General features: G+C 40.5%; 2 long non-coding RNA genes across 2 annotated transcripts; one reads left to right on the top strand and one right to left on the bottom strand.

The window, feature by feature from the left end:
• Window positions 1–3,441: 3,441 nt before the first annotated feature.
• LOC110742552 lies at window positions 3,442–3,829 on the bottom strand. The gene is made up of 2 exons (XR_002520348.1): window positions 3,712–3,829; window positions 3,442–3,559 (listed from the first exon to the last, which is right to left on the bottom strand). It is a non-coding gene; the product is annotated as an uncharacterized LOC110742552 (long non-coding RNA).
• A 64-nt stretch (window positions 3,830–3,893) lies between these two features.
• LOC103881993 lies at window positions 3,894–8,114 on the top strand. Its single transcript, XR_643639.2, has 3 exons — window positions 3,894–3,956; window positions 4,391–4,640; window positions 7,950–8,114. It is a non-coding gene; the product is annotated as an uncharacterized LOC103881993 (long non-coding RNA).
• Window positions 8,115–10,047: the final 1,933 nt, after the last annotated feature.

The raw sequence follows: 10,047 nt of genomic DNA, 5'->3' as shown, positions 1-10,047 counted from the left end.
AGAAGTGAGGAGTGGTACTGCACCTTTTTAAGGGCACAGCATGCATATAAATTACTTGGAATTCTTCTCAGGGGAGGTTTTGCTTCTCTACATGTATTTGTCTATTCAATTATTTATATATACTAGTATGGACTCATGGATGTTTATTTTATACTGTGAGTCATAATCCAATACTACTTTATTTACTTTGTTGCTGAAATTTTCTCAGCTTTGGCCACTGGGAGCTTTTTCACTGCCCCTGTGACATGCCCCCAGTGTTGTGGTGTGTGTGTGTGGGAGGTGGGGGGTATGTGTGTGTTTTAGCACTTCCTTATTTTTTGGTAGTACAACATGCTCCAGGCTTATCTTGTGTATTTTCTGCCTCAGTTCTAAAGTCAGCCATTTTTCCAAGGATCCCTGGTTCCCTTTCCTGGAGAATCATATTAGAAACCAAGACTTGGGCCCTAGGTGTGCTCACTGTTACTGAGGTATCATTGTTTTTAGGCTGTCTCAACAAACAAAGTAAGGCGATATATACAGATCTACTAACTCAGCTATAAACATATAAGTATTTCTACATGTAACTCTCTATATCTATACTAGGCTAAACATACATTCATACTGCTGCTGCTGAGTCTAATTGATTACCACATGGATCATTCTAGACCCTTCCCCTTGTTTATTTGTAACCTCCCACTCTAATAGTAAGAAACCAACAAAATCATCAGAACCTCTGGAAATATGGTCAATGTCTCAACATGTTTCAAAGCTCCCACTTATTCTAATATGCTGTCAGAATTGAGAGCCAATGAACTTGTCAGATTATTCCAGTCCTCATTCCTACTTCCCCCATTCCTAGGTCTTGTCCTCAAGAAGTGTTTGAAAATATCTGTTGCTTGAATGAAGTTGAGGCTGAGGTTTGAGGTCATGTGGACATGCTATGGACATGGAAAGGAAGGAAGGGAAGAATTTGAGGGTTAGGAGCAGAAGATACTGCTAGAAAAAGAAGAGACAATCAAAAAAGTCAGACAAAAGAAGAGAGGTGAAGCCACTGTCTTCATGTGCATGAACTAAATGCATATAAAGGCCTTTGCTCAACATTTTTCCATCTACACAGAAGCAAGAGGAGAAAACGCAGGCTAAAATTCCAGCAAGTATGCTTAGCTATAAAGAATAATTTCTTCACTGTAAAGATGTAAAAATAGAGAACAGTCTGTGAAACACTAGCCCCTGTGAATCTATTAAAAACTCCTGCAGACATTGAGACTGAATTAGGTCAGCTGAAAAATGCAGTTTAGAAAGGGAGTTAAAACTGTTAAGAGAATGTTTTTCAGTCTTTCTTCTTCCAGAAAGCACTTAATACCCTACTGGATCAAGACCCCCATTCTGGTTTGAATGTGTCTTCAAAGTTCACTTTTTGGAAGCTTAATCCCCAATGCAACAGTGTTGGGAGGTGGGGCCTAATAAGAGGGGATTAGGTCATGAGGGCCCCGCCTTCAAGAATGGATTATGTTGTTATCTTAGGAGTGGGTTATTTATTAAGAGAGTGGGTTCTTGATAAAAGGATGTGTTTGCCTCTCCCTTTCTCTTATGCTCCCTCAAACTCTCTTGCCCATCTATATCCTCCATGGGATGATGCAGCAAGAAGGCCTTTTCCAGATACAGGCCTCTCAACCTTTGACCTCCCAGCCTCTAGAACTGTAAGAAAAAAATCTCTGTTCTTTGTAAATTACCCAGTCTGTGGTATTCTGTTATAGCAACACAGAACAGACTAAGCCTTCTCCCATCCCAGCAACATGGTTATTTACTTACAGGTAAGATGGGCGGGTGACATCAAATCCCTGCCGAGTTTTACCTCTTTCTCTCCCACTCATCTACACATGACTATGAGCCTCACGGTGTCCCCTTATTCTCCCAGGAGAATGCAGTGCACTGCCTAGCACGAGATGGGCTCAGTTGGACATCTGTCTCAAATGCAGCATCTTATGTCACTCTTTCCCTTTCCTCTGCAGCCATACTGATCTTCTTTCACTTCTCCAAATATGTGCTCTTTCTCACCATGAGATCTTTGCACAAGCAGTTTCTTGCTCCTCCTTTATCTAGTTAACTTCTTCCCAACTGTTCAATCTCAGCCCAAACATTACTTCCTCAGAGAAGCCCTCCCTGACTACATTGACTAAGTCAGTCTCCTTCGTCTTATGGCTTCACAGAACCATGTCCCTATCCTGCAGAGCCTATACATATACAATTGCTAGTTTTAGTCTTTGATTAGTATCTGTCTCTCCCTCCAGATTGTAAGCTCCTCTACCAAACTATAAAGGCATTGTTCTGGTTATTTATTGCTGCCTAACAAATCACCATAAAATGCAATGGCTTAAAACAACCACCACCACCTTAATTTTGCACATGAATCTGCAGTTTGGGCAGGAGTTGGTGGGGACAGCTCATCTCTGCTCCATGTGTCTTCAGCTCCACTGGAGCTGGAGGTTGCACTCTGAGATGACTCCTGCACAAGGCTGGTAGGGAGTTTTGACTATCATTTCATCTGCACGTGGTGGCCTCTCCACTGGATTTCAAGAGTAAGCATCCCAAGAAAAGGAAAGTAGAGGTTGCAAGTTTCCTAAGGCTTGAGACTAGAAATTGACACATTTTTGCCATATTCTACTGGTCACCAGTCAAAAACTCAGATTCAGAGAGAGGAGACACAGAGCCCCCCTTTCCCTCAATGCAAGGAGTGTAAAAAAATTGGGGGCCATATTTTAAAAATACACAAGCATGATTTTTGTCTAGGCTTCTGTCTCATTCTCTCCTGAACATTTGGCACAAAGTCTGGAACAGAAGAGATACCAAGCTGAATGAGGAAATACATGAGTGGTGCTCTTTGTGTACCAGAGAATCTGTGGTTGGCCAGGATAATTTTGAACTGACCCAAGCTTTGTGAGTATCTGAACTTTGCTTACAAGCCAGCCTGTTACACCGAACCAATACCTGGGGACCTCACTTAGGAGGAGGCCAATTTATTCAAGTGCACTCCTCGATTCCTGACTCTTTTTTCTATAGTTGTGAGGGAAGATGGCAAACAAGTCATTCTCACAATTAGCAAAAATGGCAATTACAGACACTTGCCTGAAAACACAGTGTACTTTAAATTAGTTACACATGACTAATGCAAGTAATACCCACCCACAGTTGACATTCAACACCACCCACAGCAGAGCTTGCAGCCGCTAATCTAAAACCACTGGGGAAATTAGGCTTGCATAAAGCTAGCCTGGGAAGAATCTACTCAGTTATGAATCCTGAAAGCAGCTTCATTCATTCATTCATTCCAACCCAGCTTTCTCCTCCACTCATTGGCCTGATTATAATGGAAAACCCTCACTGAGCTCCTACTATGCATCAGGCACCATCTTAAACGCTTTGCTAACATTGACTCAATTCATCCTCACAACAACCCATGAGCTTGTTTCTTTTTTTATCGTCTCTCTGGTGGCAGATAGACACGAAGATGACCCCATGATGCCCACCTCCTGGTATTCATGCCTTCATGTGATCCTCTCCCCTTTAGTGTAGGCAGAATCTGTGACAAAGGGAATGGGGTATGTTTGTTCACATTGTGCTTTTCATATGCTGAAGTCTCTCTCTTTCTGTCTCCATAGTCAGCTTTGAAGAAAAAGTTAGCTGCTATGAGTCCCACAGCCAAAAAAAAAAAAAATGAAATTTGCCAACAACCTGAGTGAGTTGGAAGTGGGCTCTCCCCAGTTGAGCCTCCAGATGAGAAACAAACCATGGTTCACACCTTGACAGCAGCCTTGTAGGGGACCCAGCTAGGCACCAGACTCCTGGCCCATAGAAACTGTGAGATCATAAATGTGGTTGCTCTAAGCTACTAAGTTGTGTTACTTTGTGATGCAGCAGTAGCTAATGAACACCCATTTTACAAGAAGGACACGTGGGATATTAACCATGCTGCTGAGGTGATCCCTGGGATTTAAATTGGCTCTTCCAATAATAATAAGAGCTACTATTTCTGAGCCCTTACAATAAGCCAGGCATTTTGCCAGGTGCTTCACCCATGTTATTTCCTTTACTTCTCACAAAAATGTTGTGCAATAGGCACTACTCTTATTTTACTTTATAGCTAAGTAAACTGAAATCACAAAGGTTATTTGACCAAACTTACAGCTCTTTAGTGTTGAAACCAGGATATGAACCCAGGCAGCTTAACTCCAGAGCTTATTATTTACTCTTAACTCTGTATTCTTTTGCTTCCTGGAACAATGCAAGTAACTGTAGGTTTATTCTCATAAAGTGGGAAGGCTCAGGTCTCTAACCCAGGCTAGGATTCTCAGAGCTGAAGCTAGGCAAAGAAACTGAATGGAGAGGTAAAAATTGTCTTCTCAAATTGCAGCTCCTAGAGGTAAGATAGTCATCAATGATGAAGCCACAGCAAACAAAAGTCTGAGCCAAATATCATAAGCATCATGAGGGCTCTGGGAGGGAGATTTAAAGTCTGAGTGAGGCAAGATCATGAAGACAGCACCCTCATCAGGAATGTAGTTGGAGAAAGAGGGGCTACAATAGCCCTTTTGTAAGTTTAACTGCCTCCCTGCAACCTCACAGGTACAGTCTTACGGTGAAAATCTAGAGAAATTCTGCAGGTAAGCTGGGCATGTCTGGGGCACCTAATCTGTTAACCAGGAGCACCTTGTTAATTATGGATCTATGAAACAGACATAAGAATATAGCACTATACACTCAGAATTGCTAGGGTGGCCTTACACCAGTTCTAGGGTAGAACCTGCCAGCATCCTATGGCCTGGTCATTTCAAAAACATTGCAGGACAGCTAGGAGAGAAGGCCATGTGGAAATGGGATCTAGGGGCTGCTGTAACTTGATTTAGCTTGGCCTAGATTCTGTCTGTTCTGACGATGTAATAGGCCCCAAAGATGAGTGACACAGTCCCTGCCCTCAAGAAACTCACATTTGAGTAGAACACATGCAGGTCAGCAAACCACTAGGAAACCAGAAAGTTTATATAAGCTAGAGCAGAGGTCCACATGAAATGTGATGGGAGAAACTAACTCCAAATAGCAGAACTTGGGGAGGATTCATGAAAGTAGCATTCTGTATGATTCTGGAAAAGTGGTTAAGTATTAAATAGGTAGAAGCAAAGAGAAAGGTTGTGTACTGAAAGATATAGAGGTAAGAGATAGCAACAGTATTCATAGAGCAACAAGAAATAAGTTTGGCCACAGTGTGAGAAGACAGGTAAACTAAGTAATGGGTTACAAAGGGAAAAAATAGGCTGGGGCCAGATTATCTAGGATTTGAAATGCAAAAAAAAGGGATATTAGATCATTATTATTTAGTATGAGGAGTTCTAGAATATTTGAAAAGGAAAGTATTTAAATTTGCCTGACATTTAGGGAAACATCGTGTCTCCCTCGTTTAATACAGTCCTGAATGAAAAGGGCATTGTTTCTTAGAAAATTTCTAAGGAACACTGATCACATGCAAGTTTCCATAAGCCAAAGAGTCCTCTTATAAAATACGCATCAAAAACGTGTATATTCCTTGAAGATCTGCAATGCATGTTAAGATATTAGAACAGCTTGGATGTCCTGCAGTAGAAAAACCTATTTAACTCTATTTCACCCAGTGTTTTCCCAACTATTTAATTACAAATTTCTTTCTATGACCAAACACATCTTACTATCTCTTGAAACTGCAGGACATGTTACTGCAAGGGATGCATGCTCTGTCTTCTCCAGTTTTTCTACCAAAGAGCTTCTTAAAGTAATGCCCAAGTTCTTACTACTTCTTACAAGAAGGTTGAAAGGATGATATCTTTTTAGCGTTTAATGAGTGAGTTTGGCTAAAAGGGATGAACTGAGGATGACTCTACTAAGTGCCCTGACATCTAAGAAAATATTGAGTCAGTCTTTTCTGCTTCAAAGAACAGGAAACTTACAGGTTTCACTGTTGTCCTAGCTATTCTAAGGTCCCAGATGGACTTGTCTCAATACAAGTATCAGAGCATATTCCACATTAATTACAAGTGTCCATTAGAAGGCCCAGGAGTGGCTTTTCAGGCAAGTAAATGGGGCCAGAACAGATCTATGAAAGCACAGGGCCTGATATAAATCAGACCAAAATTACCAAGGGGTCTTCATTGGGATCAGGAGCATGATTCAGCCATAAAATGATTCATAGCTTCTTCTTCCATATAAACATTTTGTGCCTCATGGAAGGATTCTTTACCATCTATTCCAGGCAACAGACCCAAAGATACAGCACAGGAAGGGAGCATAATTTGGCTATAAAAATGTTGTAATAAGTGATTTTATATAACTGAAATGCCAGTTCCTTTACTACTTCCTCCCACTCACTTTACAACCAGTTAATATTTTTCTGAACTTTTGTGTTGTATTCCACTCAGCTGCCTCTGCAATCGTTTTTGCCTATTTTTCTGCCAGAGCCACAAGAATAAAGCTGTCAGATGGTCTGTAAAGCCATTTTTCTTGTCTGGCAAATTGTCTAGAAGCAACCAGAACCTCCTACCTGCTCTACTATGTACGATAAGAAGCCTGTCTTAACAAAATAGAATTTAAATATTCTTTTGACCCATGTTATCTATAGGCATATATAATGAAATAAGTGAAAATACATTTCACTGGCTTTTTTTTTTTTTTACCTTGCTCCAATGGGATTGAGGTAGATATTCCTGTTAAGCAACCCTGGTGTTGACATGCTTAGAGAGATGTTATACAGCTCTCCAACAGGAATATCAAGACATTTGAACAGCAATAATAAATGTGGCTGCTCCTAGGGGAAGAAGGATACATCAAGAAAGTGCCCCAGAAGAAGAAGATTAAGAACTGAAGTGAGCTAATGGTATACAGTGGTTAGGATTTGAATGTGATGAGGATTTATAGTTTCAATTAGTCCCGGAGAACAATTTTAGAAAGTTATTAGCAAGCGACTGGCATTAGCAAAGATGGCTCATTTGTGTATTGCCCAAGATTAGCTGGGTCTTTTAGTTGTTTACAAACATGCATACTGGCTTGTATTGAATGTGTAGAAGTGACTGCAACATTACCTATTCAGAGCTCTTTAGCAGAAATGAAGCCTAGAGCTTTGGTTTCTTACTGCTCCTGTGTGGGCAAAGCAAAACTCAATTTTGCACCATTTTCTTTAGTTCACAAAAGAAGGTAAGTTTCCCCACCTGTTCTAATCTCCGACATGCTATTTCAAATGAATAGTTTTCCCATTCAACAAACTCCTTCATATTTAAAATTCTTAAATGCCTCAAATACTCCATGTTGTGTTGCCTAGAATACAAACTAATTTTTTAAATCTCCCTACTGGATTGTTTTCCACTGAAACCCATAAATCTTTACATTGGACTGTGCATATTTTTCTCTTTTAAAGCCTTTGGGGCGTTATTCATACAGGGCAAAAATTCTCAAATAGATTAGAATCCTGGTTGAGGCATCTGCAAACACAACAAAAAGCACTCAGTCTCAGGGAGTTGAAAGCTGTGCCTGGTTTTGTTCGTCAAAAGCCATGGAAGGTATTACATCACCTTGAGCCAGCAGACCTTGACCTTAGCCTCCCACTGAGCAATGAGACAGTTTCCCCAGGCCCTGAATGTGGGAAACACAAAGGAACCCTTCCCACACACAGTGACATTAGGATTCCTCATGGGATGACAAGGCCTTGCTCCAGGGATGATGTTTCCCGCTATAGGAGAACATCTACTGCCTTTGATGAGCTGAGTCTACAGGGCTATTGAAGGTATGGTTCTTTGACCTCAAAATTCAAGTGCCTAAAAAATATCCATTTCTTTATTTTCTCTATTTTGTAACCTAACTAAAGATATTCCTTATTTGAAAAACATACACTTTAAATAGAAATATATATTTTCCGAAATCTGATTAATGTGTCTAAATCTTTGTTTCTTCAGCTGAGAAAAACTAGTGTGTGACATGGAATCTGGGAGGCTTATCTGACAGAAAACAGGGCCAGAGACTGTCCACATTGACCAGTCCTATTCCACTGTGGACTTTTGAGCCTGAGCATCCTTCTATTATACTTCTTTGTCAATAAATGCACTACTATGCACCCATTACCTTCTGGGCTCTTATCTTCTTGTTTCCTAACCCTCCTATACATAAATAAATTTAATAGACCCAAGTATTTACACAGGTAAGAGAAGCTGAGATCCCAAGAGGATTTTGTTTTAGTCCTAAAATCCTAAGGCAAAGAGACACCAAGGATCCAGCTCTCTTTGTGAGATGAGGAAGAAGATAACTCAAACATGCTAATATCTCTAAAACTTTATCCTGCCTTTAGTCTGTTGCAGGTATAAAGAGTTCAGAGTTCTACTGTTCATTTTTTCCCTTCCTATCTAGAAAATGAATGTCTTTCTCTCAGTTTTGATTATCTTTGGACTTGCTGGGGGAGGTGGGAATTTGAACATGTGGGACTAGATTCTAGAACCATGGGGAGATAAGGACATGGTTTTGGTAGTGGTTATGAGTATGGAGCTATGATGTGAACTCCAGCTTTAAGGATTATGGCCTGGACATTGACCAATCAGATAGGCACCCACGAAATGAGTGCTGACTGATACAGAAATGATATTGCTGTACTGCTAAATACTAGTAGACTATTAGCGACTATTAGCCCAGAAATATTATACATGTTGGGTGATTTGATTGAGCTAATTGGAATAGCAATCTATAACCAAGCCAGGAAAGATACTGAAAAAATATGCCTCTCCCCAAGTCAGAGATATTAACAGCAATATAAAATAATACATATTGTGTGTGCATTTGTATGAATATTATGTATATACTCATACACAAGTAAATATATACTCATACAAAAACAAATAAAAGGCCAGGTGCAGTGGCTCATGCCTGTAATCCCAGCACCTTGGGAGGCTGAGGTGGAGGACTGCTTGAGCCCAGGATTTCGAGACCAGTGTGGGCAACACAGTAAGACCTCATATCTACAAATAAAAACATTAGCTGGGCATGGTAGCATGTACTTGTGGTCCCAGCTACTGGTCCCATCTGAGGTGGGAGGATCGCTTGAGCCTGGGAGGTTGAAGCTGTAGTGAGCTATGATTGCACTGCTGCACTCCAGCCTGAGTGACAGAGCAAGACCTCATCTCAAAAAAAATCCCAAATATATGTATACATGTATATATATGTACACACACACACACACACACACACACACACCTGTATCCATCCAAAGGTAAATAACAAATAATATGTTGACATGGCAATTTTAAATCTACGCTTCAGAGATATGTCAACCAAAAAGAGAGGGAGCTAAGGTTTTGATCCACCAACTCCAGTCAGCTACTAATAGGAAGTTGCTCTGGGAACATTAATTCTCTGGCACTTGCATCCTGTCCCATGAATGTGCAAGTGAATGGGCTCTCTTGACCAGAGAAAGCCCTTAGGCAAAGAGACACAGTAGCTCACAGTTGGAAGCCTTTGGGTCTCTTGGCATGGAAATGGGGAGTGCTTAGGAAACATGGGCAGGCCAACACTGTCAGTGTCTGCTGCAGGAGCCAGCTGCTCCAGGCTGTCTGCCTCGATTCAAGTCCAATGGATGGAAGAAGACCCTCCCTTTCTAATAATTCTAATTAGTCTGACCAAAGTTCTGGAATGTAAATCTTATAGCCTCCAGTAGGTTCCAGTTTCATTGCTGTGGTTAGTCAAGCTTGGGCATGTGACGCCAGCCAAACCACACGAGTAATTTTTTGTACATTTCAAAATAGCTAGAAGAGAAGAACTGTAATGTTTCCAATACAAAGAAAAGATAAATGTTCAAGGTGACTGATATCCTAGTGACCCTGATTTGATCATTAAATATTAGATACACGCATCAAAATAAAACGCATACCCCCAAAATACATACAACCATGATATATCATTTAAAATTTTAAAACATACATAAGAAAAGTAGGGAAGGCTGATATCTCTTAGAATTTCAGGTATTGGTATGTTAGGAATAGGGTAGAATCAATACAAGTCAGAAAAGAT

This window comes from Papio anubis, chromosome 2 (assembly GCF_008728515.1).
Source record: "Papio anubis isolate 15944 chromosome 2, Panubis1.0, whole genome shotgun sequence".
NCBI lineage: Eukaryota > Metazoa > Chordata > Mammalia > Primates > Cercopithecidae > Papio > Papio anubis.
The sequence above is the reverse complement of the archived record's forward strand: the minus strand, read 5'-3'. Positions and strand labels throughout refer to the sequence as shown.